Genomic DNA, 27,543 nt, shown 5'->3' on the forward strand with positions numbered 1-27,543 from the left:
ACCTGGGATGGTCCGCACACAGAGGCCATTTGGTATTATTCCTGCTCTTAAATATGCCAACATGTACTCCCCGTGTGCTTCCATTCTTTTTAATTTTTTCTTAAGGTCTATCAGTTTATTCATGTCTTCATTGCTGTGAACATTATTCTTAGAGCTATTTCCAAAAAGAATTGCTGGTTTCTACAAGAATGGCAAACTCTTCATCTGAGAAGCCAAATGTTTTAAATTGGGCCATACTTTACTGGAGATGATACCGTGCTTGTAGTTAGATGTGTCTGGAATAGGATGCAATAAACAGTGTGTAAATAGATAAGTGAGTACTCAGATAATACACAATCAAAGATTGATGAATAATCACAGGATGTGAAAATCAGCCCTGCACAGACAAGCTGTGGGTAATATAATTGAGAAAAACAAGGACCCCCTGAACCATGAATAGTATGATTCCTAGGACAGGGATAAACTGTTTGAAAAATATCACTCCTAGGCAATCTAGAATATCAGACTCAAAATAGATAACAAAATAAAACAGTATGCAATATATGAAAAATTAAATAGCGATAAGTGCAAAATATATTCAAATTTTAATAATTTCTTTTTTTAAATTCCCAAAATGGAAATTGCATAATACATTACAATACAATTCAATACTCTATTTGTGTGCAGTCATAAAAAATAAACATGAAAAAAGTGGCAATTAAGTCTTAATTTTGTCTCCGACGCGCGTTTCGGCGAACAACACGCCTTCTGTAGATATTGTATGTGCATTCGTTAAATAAGATTGTATTTAGATATGTTAAGTTTTTAATAGATTTTGATTTTAATGAAATTGTGTAACAATTCTGTGATTTTACATTATGTATTTTATTAACTTACAGAGTTTATTGTGGCTATTCCTGAAGAAGGTGTGTTGTACGCCGAAACGTGAGTCGGAGACAAAATTAAGAACTTAATTGCCACTTTTTTAATGTTTTATTTTTTATGACTGCAAACAAATTGAAGTATTGAATTGTATTGTAATGTATTATGCAATTTCCATTTTGGGAATTTTTTTTAAAAATTATAAAAATTTGAATATATTTTGCACATATCGCTGTTTAACTTTTCATACATTGCATACTGTTTTATTTTATTATCTATCTTGAGTCTGATATTCTAGATTGCCTAGGAGTGACATTTTTCAAACAGATCGATGATATCAGCTATAAAAGACAGGATAGCCTTGTTAGTAAAGATCTCCAGGCTCTTGAAGTATGTCTTCACCAGGCATGGAGGTGCAGGATAAAGAGGAGATGCTGTACCAGATCCACAGTTCCTCGGTATTCATTATCTGGGCAAGGCACAATGAGTCACTATTAAGTATTAGAACATTGGAATGTTGGTAGCTCCACTGAAAACAATGGAGTAGCTCCCGGCTTATAATGGCTGGTATTAGCCCGGAGCTCCATCATTCCAATGTTTCTTTGTTCACAGCTGTGGCTGTGAACAAAGGCTTCAGGGAGCCAGAGGTGATTTCAAACCCCTCACGCTCCCTGAAGCCTTTGTTTTATTTGTTAGAACATTCTGCCCTCTAGTGGCAGGATGTTCTAATGGCCTTATAGCCCTTCGTTGCTGGGCTGTACCGGCTATTAAATTCCAGCTCCCTTGTTAAAGGCCCTCGCCTTTGGCTCGGGCCTTTAACGCTGGAACGGGCCTTTAATAGCCGGTATAGCCCGCTATGGCGGGCTATAAGGCTATTATAATGACCTCTTTGATTGTGTGGCACCAATGGAAGCTCACTTTTACAGAATTCCTTCCTTCACACAGTGTAGACCACAGCCATTGCATATGCTTTGGACGTTCTTATGTACTCATCTACATCTTATTAATCGTATCTTCTTGACCGCAGAAGATCTTTAGGTGAAAGCATACCTGTGCCTGCATTTATTACAGTTTTATATCATTATATGACCTTCTCTAGTCAGATTAGCTTTTGGATATTTCCAGGACAGCCCACCACACTGAGTTGCCCTGAACTTACTTGAGGGAGAGTAACTTACTAGTTTAAGTGAACTAGTAGAGCTTTTATACCTGTACCTTGCTAATAGTGTTGTGGAATGTTAAGTAGATAATTGAGTTCCAATGTGTAATACATTTATAGGAACTCAAAGGCAGTTGGTCAGTATTGCCCACCATTATGGGATGCCTCTGGGCCTTGTTCCTGTTTAAAGACTTTAAAAGCTTTTAGATTCTTTCCAGTCAATTTCCTGATACAACAATCGGCAATGATTTGGCTAGCAACAGAAAAAGGACACCCCATAGGTGGTGAAAAAGACACATACATTGAAGAAATTGTTTGCAATTGCATCCTAACACCAGAATCATATATAACTGGCACATCTCTGGCACACATTGCAGATATCAACATCTGCCACTGTGGCGTGCACATTTTCAACCAGTCCAAAACAAATTCTATGTTATAATTTCTACCAGCGACTCTCAAGCTCGCGCCCAGCTACTCAACTGCTTAGCTGCAAGACCACATTGTGTGTCGGTCAATGCATTGATTCCCATTCTCTCTAAACAACAATAATTATTAAAATCATTATTTACTCACCTTAACATGGCACGCTGATTACCATTAACACCTCCGACGTCTCCACTCCTGAAACTCTACCGTTATTTTCTATGGTACAGCAGCACCTGCTGACAAACAATTACATAAATTCAAGCTGCAGTGCTTTTGTGGATCATGACTTTAACAGAGTTTACAGTATACAAGTGGTATGGATTTAGCAAAAGCAATAATTAGTCCCCAAGCTTTATAACACAATCAGGCCCTAATAGTTTGTTTCAGAATTATATAGAAGCATTTGATGATATAAAAAAAATATATATATATATATCCGTTAAAGCCCCTGAAGAGAAGCATAAGGAGCTTCGAAATGCGTCGGGCAGATCCCGTACGGAGCGGCGTCTACGAGTGGATCCCCGTCCTCACCTATACATAAACCAAGCTGCTGTTCGCGTGCTACTCAAAGGTGGACACCTTCGAGCATTGATTTATACGCGGCCGTCCAGCCGCTGAGTATGCACCACCCCGGTACCCTGGGGGTCACGAAAGTGAAGCAGCAGTCGTACTTGGAATCGAGGACGGGCCCACTTGTGGAGTCCATACAGGACTTGATTGTGTGCTTCCCGGACCACACTTCCCAGAATGCACAGTCTCATTTGAGCCTCCCATCGGTGGGTGTGTTTTATATAAAATGGGGAAGTGGGTCGGCGGCTGCGCACACCGCTTCCATTAAAGCCCCTGAAGAGAAGCATATGGAGCTTCGAAACGCGTTGGGCACATCCCGTACGGAGCGGCGTCTACGAGTGGATCCCCGTCCTCACCTATACATAAACCAAGCTGCTGTTCGCGTGCTACTCAAAGGTGGACACCTTCGAGCATTGATTTATACGCGGCCGTCCAGCCGCGGAGTATGCACCGCCCCGGTACCCTGGGGGTCACGAAAGTGAAGCAGCAGTCGTACTTGGAATCGAGGACGGGCCCACTTGTGGAGTCCATACAGGACTTGATTGTGTGCTTCCCGGACCACACTTCCCAGAATGCACAGTCTCATTTGAGCCTCCCATCGGTGGGTGTGTTATATATAAAATGGGGAAGTGGGTCGGCAGCTGCGCACACCGCTTCCGTTAAAGCCCCTGAAGAGAAGCATATGGAGCTTCGAAACGCGTCGGGCAGATCCCGTACGGAGCGGCGTCTACGAGTGGATCCCCGTTCTCACCTATACATAAACCAAGCTGCTGTTCGCGTGCTACTCAAAGGTGGACACCTTCGAGCATTGATTTATACGCGGCCGTCCAGCCGCGGAGTATGCACCACCCCGGTACCCTGGGGGTCACGAAAGTGAAGCAGCAGTCGTACTTGGAATCGAGGACGGGACCACTTGTGGAGTCCATACAGGACTAGATTGTGTGCTTCCCGGACCACACTTCCCAGAATGCACAGTCTCATTTGAGCCTCCCATCGGTGGGTGTGTTATATATAAAATGGGGAAGTGGGTCGTCGGCTGCGCACACCGCTTCCGTTAAAGCCCCTGAAGAGAAGCATATGGAGCTTCGAAACGCGTCGGGCAGATCCCGTACGGAGCGGCGTCTACGAGTGGATCCCCGTCCTCACCTATACATAAACCAAGCTGCTGTTCGCGTGCTACTCAAAGGTGGACACCTTCGAGCATTGATATATATATATATATATATATATATATATACACAAAACTCCTCCCAATGAAAGAGCAGAAGCCCGAGGGGAACAATGGAAACTTCCTTTATTCAATTGTCGGCAAATGCATTTCGGCCTAATCCGGCCTTCATCAGTGCCAGGATATTTCATGAGGCTTAGCGCTTGTGCGATTTATATACTATCTTGCCCCAATGCGATTGGTGAGTGTCCGCTCCACCCCATTGATGCTGTACACACCATTCACAGTTCTCGTAATCCTTATGGACCATGATTCCCAGGATGCATCTTGTGCCTTCCAGGTAAGTGATGCAAGGAGTGTGCTGCACAATGTCAGCGTTCTTGGGCGGAAGGCAGGGTGATTCGCATTGCGTGAAGAGTCTCATCCCCTGCCAATTAAAGTTCCGGTTGCTTCGTTGGGTCCCCAAAACCGTCTCAGCCTTTATGCTCCCTGTTCAAATAGGCGGGGGGCAGGAATGGTAATGCATCCTGCCCGACCGAGGTCGATAACCTCGCTGTACCGCCAACTGGAATCCAGAACATGCAGGCGGGCCTGGAACGTTCAATAACTTGAAAAGGAAATTTGCCGAAGCGGATGCCAGTATTTTCCAGGCCAACTTACGAGATGGGGGCTTCTGTATCGCGTCTCTGGCCGGCGCGTACTATGTATCCCCAAAACTCCTCCCAAAGAAAGAGCAGAAGCCCGAGGGGAACAATGGAAACCTCCTTTTTTCAACTGTCGGCAAATGCATTTCGGCCTACTCCGGCCTTCATCAGTGGCAGGATATTTCAGGAGGCTTAGCGCTTGTGCAATTTATATATATACATACATCGAAATACATAGACTTTTTTCTTCAAGATTATGTAAAAATGTTACCTTCCTTTGTACAGGATTCGAGTGATTTTGTGAGACAATTGAACGAATTTGCATGGGATCCAAGCTATTTACTTATGTGCCAGGATGTAACGTCAATCTATACGAGCATACCATTATCAGGATGGGATGAGGGCTATTGAGATTTATTTAAACTCTAGACCTTTACATTTAGCACATCACAATAAGATGTTTAGTGCAATGATTCTATATTGTCTAAATAATATCTACTTTTTGTTTGTTAACCAGGTTTTTCAACAAATTAGAGGAGTAGCTATGGGAGCGTGTTTCTCCCCTAGCTACGCCTGCCTCCACATGGGTTGGTGGGAGGAAATGGTGCTCAATAGAGATCATAAGGCAGATGTAGACAATCATGTTAGGATTTGGCTATGCTATATAGATGGTTTATTCGTAATATGGCAAGGCACAAAAGAATCAGCACAGATTTGTGAATATCATCAACTAGAATAACGTCAATTTACATTTTACCTCTAACATCAGTAGTACTAGTGTATGTTTCCTAGACGTATAGATTAAGAACAACAAAGTCTAGACTAGACTTCACCGAAAACCAAATGCAGGAAATTGCACATTACATGCATCTAGTCACCATCCATGTCATCTCATCCATAGTATACCCTATGGAGAAATGCTGACCATTGGTCGCGCATGCAACCAAGAAGAGGATCTTGTAGAAGCACAAAGGATGAGCAAACTAAGATTTATAGAGCGAAGGTATAAGGAAAATACCTTAGACATAGCTATTGATAAAGCCAACAAAATCAATAGAAAGGAACTACTAATGAAGAAGGCTCCAGGAGAGCCCAGTTCCGTTCAGAAGATTGACACTGAAACCAGACTGATCCTAACCTTTAGTAAAGAGCAGAACACCTTGCGTAACATAATCAATAAAAATTGGCCAGTGGCCAAAAGGGACCGTGTCATTGGAAAGCTGTTGCCAAAAACCCAAGTACATTCTGCAAATCAAAATCCATGAGGGCAATGCAAAGAGGTTTCAGCAATCTATACAATATTATTGATGTTTCATATCACAGTCCACAAAAAAGTACCACATAAAGAAAGAGTGTCCAAGTCCAGGGTGTGTATTTCTTGATGCAGTGTTCACTTTATTTTTCATAAACAGATTCCCTCTTCATAATTCCATTGATCATAGCCAACGCGTTTTGTCTCCTGAGAGACTTCTTCAGGGCTTTCAACATCAGTTGGTTGAAACCGACACGCTGACCTTACTGCGTGCAGTTATCAGTCCGTTCTGGATCCTCTGAATACCATAAAGTACTTTAATTCTTACTGGATTTGAAACACTGCGATCATTTGAGGAATACACTGTATGCCATACGTTGAAAGCCCTGAAGAAGTCTCTGAGGAGACGAAACGCGCTGGCTATGATCAATGGAATTGTGAAGAGAGAATCTGTTTATAAAAAATAAAGTGAACACTGCATCAAGAAATACACACCCCTGACTTGGATACTCTTTCTTTATGTGCTACTTTTTTGTGGACTGTGATATCAAACATCAATAATATTGCATAGAGTGCTGAAACCTCTTTGCATTGCAATTTTTGTAGGACTTGTTCCTATTTTGTGGGGAGTATAGGGGGCAGTACTCCCTGGTTTCGTGCACCACTAGTTACTCAGGGACACTGATCACGTGTTAGGTGCGGATCTCATCAGCCTCTGCTCCGTTTTGTTGTTCAAAATCCATGAGGGATTACCTTGTATAAAGCAGCCCAGAGGTGACCAAAACTACCAACTTGCTTAGCAAGCGTAAGGGATTCGTAAAATGCCAAACATGTAGGGCATGTAAATATGGGACAAATAAAACAATGTATACCACCCCATTTGCTGAAGTTCCCAAGAAAATTACACACTTTCTCACATGCCGTACTGAATATGTGGTCTATGTGTTGGTTTGCTCTTGTGGGCTGCAGTATGTGGGCAGTACAAAATTGCAAGCCCACAAATATATACTGCCGCACATGAGAGCAATCACCAACAATGACCACACATACCTGATTGCACAACATTTTAAAGAGAAGCATGCCAGTAATTTAGACCATCTATCGTACTTTTTGATTGACTCTAGTCCAAAGTTTAAGGAGAGGGGGTAACAGAGAAGCAAAATTAAGTCGCTTGGAAACCCAGTACATTATGTATCTGGATACCAAGACCCCCAATTGACACAATTCCGGTGAGGATTTCCACATGTGGTTATACTAAATACATAACTATACTATAACCACTCCTCATTTGATAAGCAGTCCTCATTTCTCCATCATACACATATATTTATTTGAGCCACTCTGATAATATTTACCATCAAAGTCTCCAGCCGGTTGCCTAAAAGCATTTATGCTACAATATAACTTGCACTGGATTTTTTATTAAGAATCTGTACAGTTTTTAAATGTAGTTAATAAGAGACCAATAGACAGGGGTTGTCCCAGGTAACACATGTTAGTTTTATTTAAGCACTTAAGCACTTTTTAGATAAACTTTGAGGACAACTCATATGCATGCGATAGGTTGGCCAAATGCATATTAATTGGGCCAGGCTAAACCTTTGTGATCAGCAATTGGGAAATGTTGTATCAATGTGAATATCGTATAATCCAAAAAATGTGTGTATTTTTACTGACATGATCATTGGTTCTTTTATTGGATTAACCAATTTGAAATAGAAACATTACGTTCTTAACATGTTTTAGCATCATCGATTATTTATACTAATATAACCTTTTTATTTATTTTATATATACAAATTGGTTTTAGTATGTACATTGATATAAAATAACATTATTCCGTTACAACGTTTTGAACTTAATAACGTTTTTGCTGAATTTGCACGTTCCTATTGAAGGCGATTTGTAAAGTATTTCTTCCATGTTTATCTTTCCTTGTTATGCACGAGTGTGCCACCTTGCACTTTAAAAGAGACTGCGTAACTCCTAGAGCGTATCATGTGATCAAGGGCGAGTGAGCCCGAAATGCGTCATGGCGGTCGTGGTGATGGGCGAATAAACTAAAAGAATTCATGCACAAACGTTTGGGTTCGTCTCTGTTTGTTCCCAGGAGAAGTGAAGTATCGGTGAACGGCTAAAAGGAAATATATATATGTGCAGTCCAATACTCACTCAGAGTCCGAATGAGCCCGACACATTCAGAGGATTTGAGACAAATGGATTTATTTCAACAAATCTTTGCAGCATGTTGTATGCATGATTCAAGAAGCGCTGTGGCAGACGCGGTTCAGCCGTTTAGGCTTTCATCAGTGCCTGGTTTCAAAGCTGGTTCTTTCACCTGGAGCTGATTTATATCTTGTGGTGGTGTTGTAGCCATGCCCAATGTTAAGATGTTGACACCTACTCCTCTGCTTCGCTGCGATGTTCCTTGCGCTGACCTTTGATCCGTTGCATGCTGGTAAACTGAGTCACGATGTGGTTACCCATTCCGTGAGGGGTTGTACCAAACACCTAGTGGCGTCCCAAATGCGGTTGGCATCCTGACTTCATTCACCACCAGCCATGAATCATAGGAGATCGGGTATTTTAGTTGAAACCAGTTGATTCCCCCGTAGTCAAATCTATAGTCTCTCTCCCTGTGCAGAAAGTGAAACACTGTGGTTATTCGGTCGCTTGGGGGGGTGACGTGTTGCATTTGAGTACACAGTCCAAAGTTGCTGGCTTCATGCGTCACACCAGACTGAGAGGGTTGTGTCTGAGACCAGAGCCTGCTACTGGTCCAAACATGCAGTCCAATACTCACTCAGAGTCCGAATGAGCCCAGCACAATCACAGGATTTGAGATAACTGGATTTATTTCACTATATATATATATATATATATATATATATATATATATATATATATATATATATATATATATATATATATATATATATATATATATATATATATATATATATATATATATATATATATATATATATATATATGTGTGTGTTTAAAAAAAAAACAAAGGTTACAGGGACGTTACAGTTAGGTTCAGATTTTACACACTCATAACCACAAACATTCAGCAGTTATAGTTATTTCAAGTAACTATAACTCGTGTCAGATAAATGTAAATGTGGGTGTACTTGTAAAGCGCACTGCGAGTCCATGGAGTATCCTGGCGCTGAAGACCGCTGGGGAACCCGTCCTGGTTTTCCCTGTGAGATGGTCCCTTTCTGGGTATCTCCAAGGTGAAACCAGGCATCCCCGGCGTCTGTGGGGGACCGTTGTAGAGATGAGGCAAGCTTAATGCCCAGAGTTGCCGAGTGTTTTCCCTGGTTAGAGTAGGCACCGAGACGAGAATTATTGAGTCCGTTTTTGACCCACGTCCCTGCCGCGTCGGGAATTGAACCCTGGTCCCGGGCCGTTCTCTGCTTACAGGTCTGCCGCCTCTAACCAGTGAGCCACACCAAGATAGATAGATAGATAGATAGATAGATAGATAGATAGATAGATAGATAGATAGATAGATAGATAGATAGATAGATAGATAGATAGATAGATAGATAGATAGATAGATAGATAGATAGATAGATAGATAGATAGATAGATAGATAGATAGATAGATAGATAGATAGATCCCAGCATTGGATGAGCAAGTTAACAAAATTCATAAAATATACAATAAGCCCTCCCATGTTTTTTATATATACATTTGACAAATCCATCACTGTGGCAATGGCCAGACATACAATTTATAAGCAACCACAGAAGACAATGGAAACAAACAATGTGTTTGTTTTCAGACTGAGAGAGCTAGCAGTAAAGTGTCAATTTGGGAATGTGACAGATGAGCTTATCAAAGACCAACTGATTGTGAAGTGTGCTGGCAAGGAGATACAAAAATGTATTTGGGCTGCTAGCAATACATCTCAGAAAGATGCTATTACTGTTGTCAAATTAGTTAAAGAATCAGAGATGTGAATGACATAAACGCAGAGAATAGATATAAAGAAAACTGCGGAAGTGGTGGAGACAGATGAAAAATAAGATGCGGTGAATGCAGTAGGAACAAAACTCAATATGACAAATTTCACCTGAGGTTTTAACAGCAAAGCAAAAATGAGAAATCTCTTAGTGTTGAGGTCTGGGTTGAAGCTTTGCAGTATATCTGGAAGCACTTTTCATTTTAGAGCCTCCCAAAACTGTTACCAATTGGCAAAGAGTTTTGAACTTGCAGCAGGAGCGACACTTTGCAAAGATTTATAGGAGTGAAAGCGAAAAAAGAGGGCCTGTTTTGAGGAAGACATTGAAGACTATAATCAAAGAGCAGTGATCCTGCATGGATAAGACAATTCTTTAGGAAAAAAAACTGCCCTATCTTTAGCTGAATATAGGATGAGAGGCGAGATGTTACATTGATAGTGGCCTTAGGTTCTTACATACAATGGCCCCGATTCATAAAGGTACAGTGAGACGAAAGTCTAACTTTACGACTTTCGGTATTCACAAAGGGCATTTACGAGGAGTAAATGCCCTTTGTGAATACCAAAAGTCTAACTTTATGACTTTTAGTATTCACAAAGGGTATTTAAGAGTTGTAAATGCCCTTTGTGAATACGGAAAGTCAAAAAGTTAGACTTTTGTCTCACTTTACCTTTGTGAATTGGGCCTTACAATTCCAATTAGACTTTTTTTAATCTATGTGGGCTGATGTTGAACTGAATCCAAGGAATGCCAATCCCAAAGGAAGCCAGGGACCTACTGGTATGGTACATGAGGGCTCAAATTCATTTCTTATCTGTAAAATTCCAGAAAAAGTATATGTTGCTTAGTCTGGCTCACCTATTTTGGGGTGGATACATTAATTCTATGTTGTAATTATAAATCCCAGAGAGCTAGATCAGGTGATGGTTGTGGAACATGTGGGAGTAAAGGATATTTTGCAAAAAGTTTCAAAAGTGTTTGAAGACAGACTTGGTGAAGGTAAGGAATATATCAACAACATTGAGTAAGAAAAGGAGCTATACCATTAATACATGTAGCCAGATTACCTCTGGTAATCAGAGGAGAATAAAGGAGTTTGTTGCAACAGATGGTATCAGAATCAGAAGGTGTCATAGAAATAGTGGAATGCAGACGAACGATTGTCCCCAGTGGTCATCAAGATAAAAGTCAGATGGGAGATTAGGGTTCTGTGTGGACCTTTGCAGCGTTAATGAGAATGTAATTACAGATTGCTTTTCATTACCTAATATAAACAAGATGGTACTGCTCTAAGCTACTCTTGAGAAGTGTTTACCATCAGATCAAATTGCATCCCGAATCCAAGACATTCACAGCTTTTATAACAATAGAAGGCCTATACCAATTTACACAGGTAGCACTTGGTTTGTCATTAGCAGTGGGTGTTTTCCAGAGGCTAATTACTAACAATTAGGTTGGTCTCAGAAATGTAATATTTTTCCAGAACGAATGACATTTTGTTTTTGGAGAGTCTAAACACAATGAGGTCTTACAACATGATTTAGGCCTATTGACTACTTCTGGCCTGCCTCTTAGATAAAAGAAATAGAAATGTGAGGTATCTGATATCTGTGGATGGAGCAAGATCAAACTTAGATAATTTCTGGGGCTAGCCAAATACTATGCTAAATGTTTGCTTGATTTTGCAGACAAATCCAAATGTTTGACAATACTAGTTGCGGCTGGAGATTCTAATTCCACAATTATTACTTCTGTATCACGTTGGTGTAGCAATTTTATTGGTGAGTCAGGGACCACTACCTGCCCTTAAAAAATTTAACGAAAACGTTTCATTTTTTCTTTTTAAATGCATCCCATTTTCCTTTAAGGAAAACAGGCTGCTTTTTAAAAAAAAAGCTGCTTTATTTAAAAGCAGTCCCAGACATATGGTCTGCTGAGCCAAGCAGGCCACCATCCCTGGGAGGGCCTGTCATTCCCAATGGGCTTGCAAATTGCGAGAGGCTCATTTATATTCATGAGCCTCGCAATTTGCGACCCCGTTGAGAATTGCAAACAGTGTTAAACACACTGTTGTACATGCTAAATACCGCCTCGCAAATGCGATGCAATTTGCGAGGCGCTATTTGGCAGGTCGTACATCTGGAGTAGTAAGACAGCAGGGTGACCAAAATCAGAAGGGCTTCTTAGCTCATCAAGTGATGTGAGCAGCACTGGGCCAGGGCTGGACTTACGACGAAAATCTGCCTGAGACCTTTGGTATTTATATCCGACAAGGCCTCTTGTTATGGGGTTCAATAAAATTACATGCTAGGCTAATTGCTGTTGGTGCTGCTCTGGGCAAAGTCACCCAGGACTAATTTGCAAGTACAACCTATCCTCTTTGTGGGGCATATTTATGATGTTCCTATCTCACACTGAGACTGACTGCAAATAAACTTGTGGACAGTTCCATACCAAGTCAACTCATTAGTAAAGAGTGAAAACGGGTCACATTATGCTGATTACCACAAAACGATTTTCGTTATTCCCTCATTCATCTGGCAGACCCCTTATCTCACTTTTAGAACATTTGACTAAAGTTGTTATGCAGGAGCCCGTGGCTCACCCCTTGTTTTCTCTATCATTTACATTTCCTTAAACATTGGGATATCCCTCAAGTTCTCCCCTTAGTCATGCTCTTGATTTTTGTAAATATTTCCTGAAAACGTGCCCCTCGCTAACCTCACTTTTCTTCAACTCTAGTTTCCAATGGCTTGGTACCTATTTTTGGAAACTAACAGTGTTCCGTGGGGTTTGGAGCCAAAACTCGTGAATAATTTCTCTGTGCCCTTTTTACCTCTGCTTTCCCATCATCAGTGTATTTTTGGTGCCTAAACATGGCATTTCTGTGACAAGGTGTGGACGTGAAAGATGCTCTAAATTTGTACACCACAAAATATTACCTTAACGACTCACCCACATGATGAATTGGAGATGGCGTTAAACCTCATTTTCATGAGGAAATGTGTCCCCGAGATAAGGCACCTACAGTACATCAAAATACAGTCAATTAAGTGAGGTCCCACTCAATTATTGAGTTGTAAATCAGTAATCAAATGTAAAAGATGTATTACAAATATTTAAAAGAGGTAGGGTACAGAAATCATAAATGCAAATACATGAAGTCACTAACATACAGGCTATCAGAATAGGGCATCACACTATAATGTGTAAATCAGAAACATTTGAAATCCCTAGTGAGCAGCAAAATCATTAACAAATCAGACAGTTCCCCTGGTAGCATTGGCTCCCCACCAAATCAAGGCTTTATGTACAATTTTCTTTTACAGAAAATCAATAGTTCTGCAGGCTCATCGTGGTGTAAGCAAAAGAATGACATCCTCAGCAAATCAGAGCACAGCTTTATAAACCATCATATTGTCATAGCACCTAAGCACTATTGCACTACATGAATATGCATTCTGCCCACTCTATGCTAATGTCATCTAGAAATAGCTGGACACACCAGTTACATGGACAACGGCAAACTAATATGAAGGAATAGGGTACAAAGAGCTAGCACAAAGTTCTTGGGAAAAGAAACAATCTTATGAGCATTCTGGAGAAATTTCATGGAGAATAGCAAGAACAATGCCAATGGAAATAAACAAATATGACTCTGCTTGACTGCATGTTGCAGAAATGATGACCAGTACACACACAGGAGCAGACATCAATTTTGAGCAAGATGGCGTTTAAGCCTAAATTTAGGTTCGGTTCACATAAACCTGAAAAACACACTGTTACATGCCATAGCAAATTAGTTTTAAATATATTAGTACTATATCTATGAGTACATGTAAAATCAAGAATAAATCCACATCCCCCAGCGCCTTGAGACCATCACGGGTGAGTAGTGCGCTTCACAAATACCTGATTGATTGACATTCTGCACGCTGTTAATAATGCACCAAAAAAAATATAAAACAGACAAAAACTCCAACAAAGGCTAGGAAGTGGTAGGCATTTTTCTGTCAAGCACAGCAACACACCCCAAATATTTGCAATTTGGACTATATGAATCTTGAGGCGGTTATGATACTAAAAACAGTAATTTTATTAAATGTCTATAGATTTAACAGGTGCATGTATTATTTGTATTGCTCTTCATTTCTCTAAATCACTTATAATTGTAAATGTAACAATATGCCAATTTTAAGCTGACCAATAGTCGGTGTCAAACAATGTACTTATTAGGGATTTTTTTAAATATAAACTCACTGAAATTACGTTCCCCCAAAAATATTTTTTCGTGAAAAAGGTGAAACCACGGAGGAGGGTCTCCTAAGTATAATGTGAATATAATTTGAGGGCCTAAGAGTTGTGTGTCCTAGTTGTAGCGGAGCGAGACCTTTCCTAGGATGAGCACCCTCACTCAGCTAAGGATGACTTGCTTAATCACAGGACTCCCTCCTCACACCAGGGCTGCAAGGTCCCTGGTATGGGCTACAACTCTACTGGACTAAAAACGGAGGTGAAGTGCTTTATAGAGAGGAGACCGAAAAAATGCGTGAGTGAGGGGCAGAGTGCAGAAAGAAATAGAAAAGGATGTTAAAACGGTCTCATTGTACATCTAAGGGAGAGGTATATTGTTTGGTTTACATCATCTACAATAATAATCTCTGATTCAAAACATAGCAGCATTTGAGTTGCTGAAAATGTTTGTGGGCTAGACACTAAACGTTAATAAAAAAGTGTCACAGTTATGTTTCATCGTCTGGTAGATTATTTGACACTTCATGACGAATTTGTGAACAAAGACAACTTGTTTAGAAGTTTAATCAAACAACATTGACATCCCTCTCCTTTATCACTAGTATTTTAAGATGAAAGCAATATTTATATAATTTTGCATATCAAAATGCTTGTGCCACAGTTTAGATTTTACCATGGTTGCTTGGTTAAGGATTTCAAACGTTATGGCGAAATCATAAAACTAAATTGACTGTAAAACGTATGCTCTTAGGCAGTCACATGTAAGTTACCTAACAATGGGCCATATTATCAAGAAATGGCGATAAATTATCGCCGCTTTTATCGGCAGGAAACTGCCTCTAAAGCGGCGATAATGGGCTTGATAATATGCCCTTGTGAATTCCCATAGAAGCCCAGGTTCTGGTGTTAAACTGGGCTTCTATGGGAATTCACAAGGACATATTATCAAGCCCATTATCGCCGCTTTAGCGGCAGTTTCCTGCCGATAAAAGCGGCGATAATGTATCGCCCTTTCTTGATAATTTTGCCCAATATCTCAAATAATCAATTGAGGCTCATATTTTCATCCATGAAAACCCATGTTCTTATTTATCTGTCTCTTTACCTTAAATGAACCACATCTCGAAAAATCCGACCAAACAAATTGTTTTAAAAAGGTTCTTTTTGTGGAGAGGGATCTTTAATATTGTATGGTTTTAATGTTTGTGCCAAGTAAATACCTTTCCTTCGGTTTCATCAAAAACCGGTGCACACATGTTCACAAAATATTAGAATTTATACTCAAAGTCCCTGGGTATGACTAGAGGGTTAAATACCTTTCCTTTGTCATTATGAGTTATGCTATAGTTCTAGTAACCCCTTTATAATTCTTTTTTTCCCACGACAGTTTTTTCCCCAAGTAAAAGCAGGCAAAAAAATTATCACGAGGAAAGGGTGAGCTGAATACCCACAATTATTCCACCAGCTCGGAATCAGGGTTGAGAACATTTTTTTTCGTAAAAGGGTGTCAAAAGTTTGGGTCATATGTTTTTCATTTTTAGGAAAATACCGAACCGCATTGGAATGCGTGTTTTATGTAGTTTGTGCATGTCCACACATACAGGTGAGTGTTTAACCTATGTTTTAGTAATACAGAGCACAGACATTTGTTTAGGTGCCTTTTGGCAGAATTTAGTACAACTCCAATCATCTAGTTGAGAGACATCTGCTTTTTAAAATCCTGATCAAAGTATCTGTGAAATACCCCACTGATAAGGAGGATGAAGGTGTTTTTAACTTTATGTATATAATCGAAAATACAGGAATCTTCCAAGATATCACAGCCATACCTTGCCAGGTTGAATTGTGAAACGTTTAAATTAACTGTCAACTGCTAAGAGTGATTGCACACACCCGTCTCCATATTTGAACTTACTAATGGATAACAATATTTTGTGGTTATTTTGTGGTTACTTCACAAACCTGCTGCTTTTGTCAGGGCTGGCTTTAGAGCAGTGCGATGGGTGCAGCCGCACCCGTCGCTGACTTTGGTGGGGTGGTGGCGCTGTGTTTAAAAATAACTTTTGGTTTAAAAGCATGAGAACTTCCTTGTCCAGTCCAGCAGTTTTTAGGCAACAACAAAAATGTCAAGATAACTCTGCTGATTAATGTTCCTACGGGAGAGAGATCGGAATTTTGTCGAGTGCCAGTTTTGGCTCATCATAAAGTAGCGCAGAGGGTTCATGTGCCTGCTGCAGATAACGTGTACCATGCAGATCAAAGAACTGAGTGAGAGTGAACTATGAGTAGCGCTATAAAAAAATGTACGCCGGAGAGAGGCTATGGAGAGATGAGATGCAATGATGGAGAGGGGCAGTGAGGGAATTCATGGTGAAGGAGGTTATGGGGGAACGCCAAAAAAGACTGTAGCGTCAGGCGCCACCAGCGCTAAAGCCCTGTGGGCTCATTATGTCCTATCATGATATTTGCGAGCCCTGGGCATATTTTTGAGACATCCAGTATTATCTAGACTTCTTCATACAATTTTAATGAACAATTTAATTGTTTTCACTCACACAATAAGTCACTATTCATGCCGCCATGTGAAAGTATATGCATGAATCTGATGTTTTAGCAACAAATGAAATTATTTTACTGTTACTGAATATATTTGCACTATTTATTGCGACAGGAGAAAGGGTCACGTGCAATTTGGGCCTCTGCCTCCCAGTGCTGCAGGAACCGAAATAAATGTACTTTCCCAATCTGCATTAATAATTGAAATGTTCTAACTATAATAATGACATAATACATTTGTAGGTTTAACATGACTGTAAAAAGCTTTTTTTTAAACTCTACCTACCAGAGTCTGACGCTTGACATCTAGTTATCAGAATTTTTATTCTGATAGTTACTGGTCGAATAATACATGTTTGATAAGAGGAGTGCGCCCTCTTGTATACAGCAGTTACGTTATTAGACGACCGTAATTGAGCGTCATAGCCTGCTGCAGAGCAGAAAAACAGCTGCTAAGGCCCAAGACCCATGTTATAGGCCTGAACTGCACATGAGGGGCTATAATAGGGTGTGGGTCTTTAACAGTCCTTAAAGGCTGTGACAGAAGGGGTATAAGGCTATGAGAACTTTCTTTCCACTTGGTATACAATGATATAAAGGAAAAGGGGTGAAACTGAAAGACACATATTGGAATGTTGAAGCAGAAGGTCTGTATCAGTCATGTTAGGCCTGGAACCACTCCATTGTCTTCATTGAAGCTTTCAATATTCCAATATTCCAGTAATATCTTCCACCATGTCCTAGATTGCAGAACTATGTGTATTTAATATCACTGTTTATTGACTCGGCCTGACAGCCCAACCTACCACACTGGCTCTCCAATCATGTTTGCTAGCCTATTGCTCACCGTTCATGAGCCTCCCAAACACTTTGCATTTCCTCCTACTCTTCTTTCGTGGGCCGTATAGGCCATTTATTCCACCTGGCATTTTCCCAGTGGGCTGATGTTCCTGGAGGCCGGTTTCAAGGACAATGGCTGCTTCTGATGCCTCTATCTCTTTCCACGGCTCCTCCAGGTTAATTGGAGCAGGCAAAGGGCCACTTCAAGAGAGAGAAAGAGGGGTAGGGAGATGGTAGAAAGGAAGGGACTAGAGATGGAGAAGAGCAAGAGAAGAGAAGGGGAGAGACAGAGAATGGGTGGATGGGAAGAGAGATTGTGCAAGGAAATGAAAGTATGGAGGCTGGTTTGAGCATTTTCCCCTGGGCTACATTTTGTTTCCCAGTCAGACCCTGCTTTTTGCACTCTCTGTGTCTTTTTTCCCTGAAGCTTACATTTGCAGTGTAATGAGTGGACAGAGGTGAATATCTAATGAATGTTAGCTTGTCACATCTTCTACCCATTGGCAGCTGTTTTATTAACTACTATCGCACAAGATAGTCATATGTGACTGCTGGCTGCCTGTCATCACACAGATGACATTATATTCTCAACTCTGTAGTGAGTTTCTTTGTTCTCTCTGTAGCAAAGAGGCATAACAATTTAAGCAGCACCAACATTACCTCTATACAATATATATATATATATATATATATATATATAGATAGATATATATAGATATATATAGATATATATATATATATATCATCCAAAGGTTTGCCACAACGTTGAGGGCGCACACAGTGAGAGGCTGGATCAGCTCAGCAATCCTTTATTCAAACAGAGCAGGTAACATCGCTGAAAATATCACAGCCTTGCCCTACGCGTTTTGGTGCTCTTGCACCTTGATCATGGGCTGGTGCGCCGTGAGCAGAAACAAACAGGAAAAGTCCCGCAATCACTGGTTATATCACCCTCAGCTGGGCTGTGCAAATTGAAAGGCGGCTTGGGACTTGTAGTCGTGTTTGTTGAAATAACATCCATGGTGGATTCTGCTTCATGGCATATCTTGCTAAAACACTTGGATAGTGTCCCCAGTCCAGTCACCCGCTGTCATGCATGTCACCTTTCATCCTACCATCGCGATTTCTGTGTATCAAAAAACAGCAGCCCACTTCATTCTCATGGCGGTGCTGTCCTCCCGACCGGTAAATATCATCCAAAGCTTTGCCACAACGTTGAGGATGCACACAATGAGAGGCTGCATCAGCTCAGCAATCCTTTATTGGATGGGGATTGAAGTCCCCTTCACTGCTGGGGATCCTTTAGGGGCCAGCTAGCCTAACTTTTACCTCCAGTAAGCCCCACAAAGTGGGATTGTTGAGATGTAGCCAAAGGCCATGCCCCTTTCTCCACTACTCTGCAAACACACCCCCTGGCACACTGTAAGTTGGGGGATTAAGTCCTGAGAGTTCCTGGGCAGGTACCTCCAGTAAGCGCTACAGAGCTGCGTTGCAGAGAGGTGTAAAAAGGGGCATGGCCTGGACCACCTCTCTGCAACGCAGCCCTGTGGCGCTTACTGGAGGTGTCTGGTGGACTAGTTGGCTCCCAGGGACCCCCAGTATTGAAGGGGAATTAATTCCCCAACTTAAAAGCAGAGTGTTGCTGGGAGGGGGTGGGCCTCCGCGATGCCGGTATTTTTATTTTATTTTTATTTTAAAGAAGGGGAGCTGTGTGGCCCCCCTTCCTTTCCTATTTTATGGGCCCCCATTGCCCAGGGCCAGACCCCTATTTTTTATTTTTAAATGGAAGGGGGCTGCGTGGGTCCCCTCCCGAGGCCATATTCGGCCCTGGGGACCCCATCCACCGGGGCATGGCCAATGTTTTTTTCTTTTTTTAAAAATAGATTTGTAGGGGGGCTGCATGGCCGTAAACTGGCTGTAGAACAAGCTCCCATAAGGAAATGGGAGTTTGTATAAATCCCTGCATCATGTGGCAGTCTCCTCAAGGGGACTGCCAAACCATGCAGGGATAGCCCCCTACCGGAGGCAACCGGGAGAAGGGGGCCCTGCTAGGGGCCCTCAAAGTTATTTTCCAACAGGCTTTCCATGTCAGAAAGACCGGCATGAAAAGCCTGTTGAAAACCGACATCGTAATCGTAACAGAGAAAACGCCATCCTATAGGGATTCCGTGCTGGTTCCGACTGGCCGACGAGTTCCTTGAGCCCATCAGAATTCAGCCGGATTGACCGTCTGGTTTCACTTTTGACTGCCAGCATGGTAATGAGGCAGTTTGAAAGTGAAACCTGCGATGTGAGTCAGAAAGCCTCTGACCGATGAGGCCCTAAGTTTGTGTGTGAGTGCATAAGTGTCTCAGTGGGTGTATGAGTGTCTGAGTAGGTTTGTAAGTGGGTGTGAGAGAGTATGAGTGGGACTGTAGGTGGATATATGAGTGTCTGAGTGGGTCTGTGAATGGGTGTGTGAGTCTCTGAGAGGGCCTGTGAGTCGGTGAGTGAGTCTCTAAGTAGATCTATGGGTGAGAGAGAGTATGAGTAACTCTGTAAGTGGGTGCATGAGTGTCTGACTGTGTCTGTGAGTGGGTGTATGTGTCTGAGTTCATCTGTGAGACTCACTTTCTTTGGCTGTCTGCTGCTGCTGGATCATCGCTGTTTGCGAGAGGACGGATCAACTCTCTTTGTGTGTTCTCAGGTGCTGCCTCCCCGAGGACTCGCTGGTGTGAGCGAGAGCTGCAGTCGGCACGCTCTGTCCAGCGCTCCCAGCTGGAGTCCACAGGGTTAGAGGCCAGGGAAAAACTACCCGCGTAACCTGGGGGACTGCGAGGACCAGCAATCCCTGCACTGACCAGCTGGTTCCTCTTCCCCCAGGCGCCACGCCCACGGACACACCCACCGGCGATTTGGACACTTAATTCGTGACACCCGCTTCGCGGGCGCCACTCACTTTCTTTGGCTGTCTGCTGCTGCTGGATCATCGCTGTTTGCGAGAGGACGGATCAACTCTCTTTGTGTGTTCTCAGGTGCTGCCTCCCCGAGGACTCGCTGGTGTGAGCGAGAGCTGCAGTCGGCACGCTCTGTCCAGCGCTCCCAGCTGGAGTCCACAGGGTTAGAGGCCAGGGAAAAACTACCCGCGTAACCTGGGGGACTGCGAGGACCAGCAATCCCTGCACTGACCAGCTGGTTCCTCTTCCCCCAGGCGCCACGCCCACGGACACACCCACCGGCGATTTGGACACTTAATTCGTGACACCCGCTTCGCGGGCGCCACTCACTTTCTTTGGCTGTCTGCTGCTGCTGGATCATCGCTGTTTGCGAGAGGACGGATCAACTCTCTTTGTGTGTTCTCAGGTGCTGCCTCCCCGAGGACTCGCTGGTGTGAGCGAGAGCTGCAGTCGGCACGCTCTGTCCAGCGCTCCCAGCTGGAGTCCACAGGGTTAGAGGCCAGGGAAAAACTACCCGCGTAACCTGGGGGACTGCGAGGACCAGCAATCCCTGCACTGACCAGCTGGTTCCTCTTCCCCCAGGCGCAACGCCCACGGACACACCCACCGGCGATTTGGACACTTAATTCGTGACACCCGCTTCGCGGGCGCCACTCACTTTCTTTGGCTGTCTGCTGCTGCTGGATCATCGCTGTTTGCGAGAGGACAGATCAACTCTCTTTGTGTGTTCTCAGGTGCTGCCTCCCCGAGGACTCGCTGGTGTGAGCGAGAGCTGCAGTCGGCACGCTCTGTCCAGCGCTCCCAGCTGGAGTCCACAGGGTTAGAGGCCAGGGAAAAACTACCCGCGTAACCTGGGGGACTGCGAGGACCAGCAATCCCTGCACTGACCAGCTGGTTCCTCTTCCCCCAGGCGCCACGCCCACGGACACACCCACCGGCGAAACGTATATCAACAATATCAACCCCACCGTGACGCGGGACGCGCACGGGTCGGCGCACGGAGCTAAGCCCGGGCAAAGGGCAGGCCGTCTGTGGCCGTCCGGGGACGTACGAGGACGGGACGGGCCCCCCCTCTTTCAACTTGCTCAACTCTACAGAAAAAAGTTCTTCTCCCGTAAGAGATTTGGGGTAAGCCAATAAACCACAAACAATAGTAGAATATCCATCAAATTATTGGTGAATTGAGCGATACATAAAATAAATTAATAAACGCTTATTAGTTAATAAATGGGTTTAAAAAAACTGCGATCCCGCACTATATTTATGAAAAGGATGGGGACGGAGAATGCGATACGGAAATCCTCAAATAAAGCCATAAAACCTGGTCGTATAACTCAAACGCCGGCAATTAGTACATACTTCACCACGCTTGCTGCTAAAGATACCCAAGAATCTCATACATTAGGCAAAGAAATATCTCTCAACACTTCAGCAATTATTAGGGAAACCGAAAGCGCTTCAATTATACCTAACTCACAATCTAAATTGGGTCACCTGGAGCCTGAGTCAAGCAATAAATCATTTTGTACCCCAAAAGATCTACAAAACCTTGACCAGGAAACGTCTACCCTAAAAACCTCAACACCGATAAAAAATAGAGGGAGCTCAATGTTATTTGAAGATTCAAATATTAACAAATCAAACTCAGGGTCACAAAAGTTGGAACCTGGGACAAGCAATAATATTCAGGAAAAAACATCTCTTCCAATCACCTCACTTGACCTTTCGCTGGACCCCTTCAATCTTAAAATAAATAATAATATCATTAACACAACCTTACCTATATTTAAAGCCTTGTTCTCACTACAAGAGATTTTGGAATCAGTTCTTTCTTTTCTGGGAAACATTTTAGAAAATTCCGACCACACTTTGGACGTTCAAATAGGGATATTAAAACATCTAGTTGAAGAAAAAAAGAAAAAAGACTTCTTCACAGTAGAGAAAAATAATACACCAACGAAAACCAAACTTGAGCGAAATGACATACCAAAAGAAAATAATAAAGATCAGAAGAAAAGAATACGCGACTTCGGCACTCAAACATCAAATACCCAAATACAACAAAATCAGAAGACGGATAATCTAAACGATTCAACAATATATTCCCTAAAAAAACTTTTTAAAGAAAAACATCAACAAAAAATCAAACACTTCCCAATATTTACAAAAACAAACGAAACAAATAATCTCGCAAATGATTCTGTACTAGATATTCAGGAAATACATGCTATTAATATATCAAATCAAGGAAATGGAGAACCGATAGCTAAAAAGAAACAGGAAAATAACATAGAAGGAAGGAAAAGAAGGAGGAAAAAACCAGTAAGAAGGATTCAAAAAAAGAAAACTCGCAAACTAAAATTTCGAAAAACAGTTATAATACATAACTTGGAAGAGGATCATGGTGACAACATAATAACATCTCAAAGCACTGAAAAGTCAGCAAACAGTAAAAACCTTGAAGAAAAGATGCCACAATTAGATCCTAGAGTTAAAGAATATGTCCCACTTAGACTTTCAGAGGAACTAGACCAAAGCAACAACAAAAATACTAGGGAAGTCATAAACAGGTACAATCAAAGGGAGAAAGAGTCTTCCTCCAAAATTCTGCAATTTGAGGAACTTTTTCCCACTGATTCAGCTCCTCTTAATAGAGGAAGGATAATACATCTATTACGTCATATAAGGTCTTTACAATCAATGACCAGTAACGATCTTGATTTAGTAATCTTTCCTAATAAAGACAATATTAAACTAGTAAGGGTAACATTCTGGTTGTCTGTTCTCCCAGGGATCATACTTAATGAAAAGGAGACACTGCATAAATACGGATATGATGTAGTTGAAAAATTGGAACTAACGGTCAGTAAAACTCCAATTTGGTATAACGCTCAAATACGTGCACTCTCTAATTCACATGTGAAAGAATATCAGAGAAATTACGACGTGATAGAAGATCAAGAAAACACGGACTTTGATACACACTCTGTAGGGCAAGAAAAACTAAAAATTTTGGTGGATAAAGGACAAAGGGCAGTTTGGTACCATGCTCCTAAAAAACCCGACAATAGCAACAGCATAAAGTCCTGGGCTTGGGTCTCTGAGACTCTGAATAGAAATAAAATCATGAGCATTCAACAACAATCTGTTTAGCACAGGCTTAAAAATTACATCTTGGAATATCGCAGGTAGAATTAAGAACAAACTGCCTACGGCCTTGAGGAATCTGCCAGATATTCTGATCCTACAAGAAACGTGGGCAACTGAACCTATTACTCTCAAAAACTATTACGTATACGAAATCCCAGCAACACCTACTAAACGAGGTCACGCTAAAGGTGGTTTGGCCATTTTACTGAGTGAAGAATATCAGTGGGCGCAGGAAATAGTAGATACTAATCTAGAAAACTTACAGTGTATTAAAATCTTCGCAAAAACACATAACACGGCCCCCCCAAAGGCAATTCTCCTCTTTAACGTATATGCCCCCCCAGGTAAAAAGCACGATACAGTATTCTTAGAAATCATGGAAAAGATCGTGAATACAACAGAAAACCATCTTTATTCATCCTTCTTAATTGCTGGTGATTTCAATAGTAAAATCTCCAACTCAGAAATCAATAAGTGGGCAAAATTATACTTAGAAGAAGGTATGGAAACTATAATCCCGCAATTTCCTGAGGGCATATTAATCGATAAAAGAGGTAAATTGCTATTATCAACACTGACTAATATGAATGGAGTAATATTGAATGGTAACATGGAAGGGGACATTCCAGCAAATTACACCAGGCGGGGTAACGGGACTTTATCCATTATAGACTACATCATCAGCAGTATGGATCTGCTAGAAACAGTCACGTATCTGCATAACCAGTTTTGCCAAGAAAGTGATCACGCACTAATGAATTTAACTACAGATTGGATACCTAAATCTTCTCCAGCCTGTCATATCATCCACTATAAAAGTAATATAGTGATAAACAGCGAACAGAGACACATCTTCTGGAATTCTTCGACTCTCGATAAAATTACTTCACTGATTGATCACTCTCAATTTCTAACAAAAATATTTTCTGAAAATCCTATTGAAAACTTTGAATTTATTATAAAGGATTTCAAAAACGTAATCCTAAATATGACAACAAAGGACGCAGTAGGTAACAATAAGAAGAAAGACAAAAATATGCGTACCACTAAGAACTCTGAAGTAAAGAAAAAGTTAAACAAATGCATACGCTCCCAATATATGAACTCTACACCATATGTGAAGAAGGAAATAAATAAATTGAAAAATCAATTGAGACGTGAGAATCAAAGAAATAAAAAAGCCTTACAAGACCGTAATTGGGTCGACATCCAGATAGCAGCGAATAAGTACAATCAGCGCAAATATTGGTATCTAATTGCAAAACTAACTGGATCAAAAAAGAAATTACAAACAATACCGGTCCCTCCGAACGACTGGGAAACTTTTCTGACAGATCTTTACAAAGCAAACTTAATAATACCATCTGAAAGTAGTGAGGTTAACATCAAAGGAAAAGATAAATGTCCAATAAATAAAACTACAGCTATATCGGTTGAACTGAATATACGTAATGCAAGAACAACTGGTGCTTCTGGCCCGGATCAAATTCCGATAAAAGCATTACAAGTCGCCCCGAAGGAATGGAGTCAGTTGCTATGTCCCCTTTTCAATTATATTTTTGATACTGGCCAAGTACCAAAATCATGGCAGGGAAGCATTATCATCCCCATTCACAAAAAGGGAAGCAAAACCCAAGCTAGCAATTACCGCCAAATAGCACTCATGGACGCTGTGGGAAAAGTATTTGCAGCGGAAATATTACATCGTTTGAAAGAATGGGCTTTTATGACAGGCCTGATACCCATGTTTCAAGTATGTTTCAGACCTAAACATTCGGTAACAGATAATATTGCAGTTATCCAGGTCATTCTTGACAAATATGTAACCCGAAAAACCCAGGTCGTTTACGCAGCATTTATAGATTACTCTACGGCGTTTGATCGGGTAGACCGACCAACACTATGGAGAAAATTGAGGAGGCTTGGAATACACGAACAACTGCTACAATCTATAGTAAGTTTACATACCAATACCTGGTGTCAAGTTCAAATGGGGGGAGAAAAAGGTCATACGAAAAGAATTAAAACCGAAAATGGATTAAAACAAGGGTGCCTTTTAGCCCCGATCCTATTCTCCCTCTACTTAAGTGACTTGTGTTACCATCTGCAATTGGGCTCCAGCCTACCTCCTAAAATTGCCAATCAAAGCATACACGCACTACTCTATGCGGACGACATAGTGTTATTGGACCTCACTCCTTTCGGATTACAAATATCATTGGATATTCTGCACAACTACTCCAAAGAAAACTACTTAGTTCCAAACATTAAGAAAACAAAAGTGATAGCCTTCTCGGGGAGGAAACAAAGCGCCAAATATACTTGGAGGATAGGAGGAGAAAAGATAGAAGAAGTCAATGATTATCCCTACCTCGGCAGGATCCTTTCCAAAAATTTAACAAATACAACACAGTTGAAAAATGTACAAAGGAAATCTGATATACATGCCGCGGCCCTCCAGAGACTCTATAGCGCAACAGGGAACAGACATTTTTCCTCACTGATAAACATCTACAGAGTAAAAATACCACCTGTATTATCCTATGCGACGGAGTACATCCCCATAAAACAATGGGCCTTTATGGATCGCAAAGAGGGAAAAATTTTAAGAAAAATCATGAAAGTGTCAGATGCTGTACCTGTTCAAGCACTGAGATTGGAACTATCAGTCACAAGCTCCTACGCTGTAGCAATTGCAAATGTAATTAGGTGGGCCTAAAACTTATTACACGCAAAAGAGAACACTTTAAGGTCATTGCTGAAAAAAGAGACTTTTGGGTCTGACGCTAAAAAGCAAATTTTCCTAGAGAACATGATTGAAGCATTTCGTATAGCAAATATCAGCACTAAATTGCTGCTTACTTGGTCACCAGCTCAAGTAAAACTGTTCCTAAAATGCTTTACCCCAAAATTGAGCTATGAAGTGGACTCTCGACATTGTAACAAACTAGCTACTTATAAACCCTTTGCCGACTCAATAGAATACAAACAAAACCGGTCCTACATTGGGTTTACTTTGACACATGGCGCAAGGAGGGCAATCGCTATGCTTCGATTAGGCATTCTACCCGTTCTATCATATACTTCAAGATGGCTCCCGGGAGGATCTCCTTTATGTACATTGTGTGCAGGGGGCGATCAGACTTTGGAGCATGCTTTATTTGTATGTCCGAATCAGAAAGTAATCTTAGCCCGTACTAGATTCCTAGAACCTATCTATCGCTCCTGTAGAATCACAACGGTGAGAGAACTTATATCTTTGTGCAAACAACCTCCGAATGAATTTGTTTGTTATAATCTGTACAAATTTTTAAAATCCTTTTTACCTTTGTATTGATAAAATTGAATCTTTTTAAATATGTAAAATGTAAAAAAAATCTTTTGTGGTCCTCTGTCGAGTACCAATACAAATAAAACTTTTGACTCATCTGTGAGTCAGTGCATGAGCAAATGGTTCTGTGAGTGGCTGTGAGAGTGTCTGAGTTGTTCTATGAGTAGATGCGTGAGTGCCTGAGTGTCTGAGTGTGGTCTGCTCGTTTACTGCCTTTTTCTGCTCACTTCTAACCTTTATTTTGTTTCTTTTTGCTTGTTGCTGACCTTTATTTAGAATTTTCTGCTCACATCTGACCTTTATTTTGCTTCTCTTTGTTGTTGCTTACCTTTATTTTGCCTCTTCCTGCTCATTTCTGACATTTATCTTGTCTCTTTCCGGTTCTTCCTGACCTCTATCTTGCCCTCTCTCTGCT

This window comes from Lissotriton helveticus, chromosome 5_1, assembly GCF_964261635.1.
Source record: "Lissotriton helveticus chromosome 5_1, aLisHel1.1, whole genome shotgun sequence".
NCBI classification, from domain to species: Eukaryota; Metazoa; Chordata; class Amphibia; order Caudata; family Salamandridae; genus Lissotriton; species Lissotriton helveticus.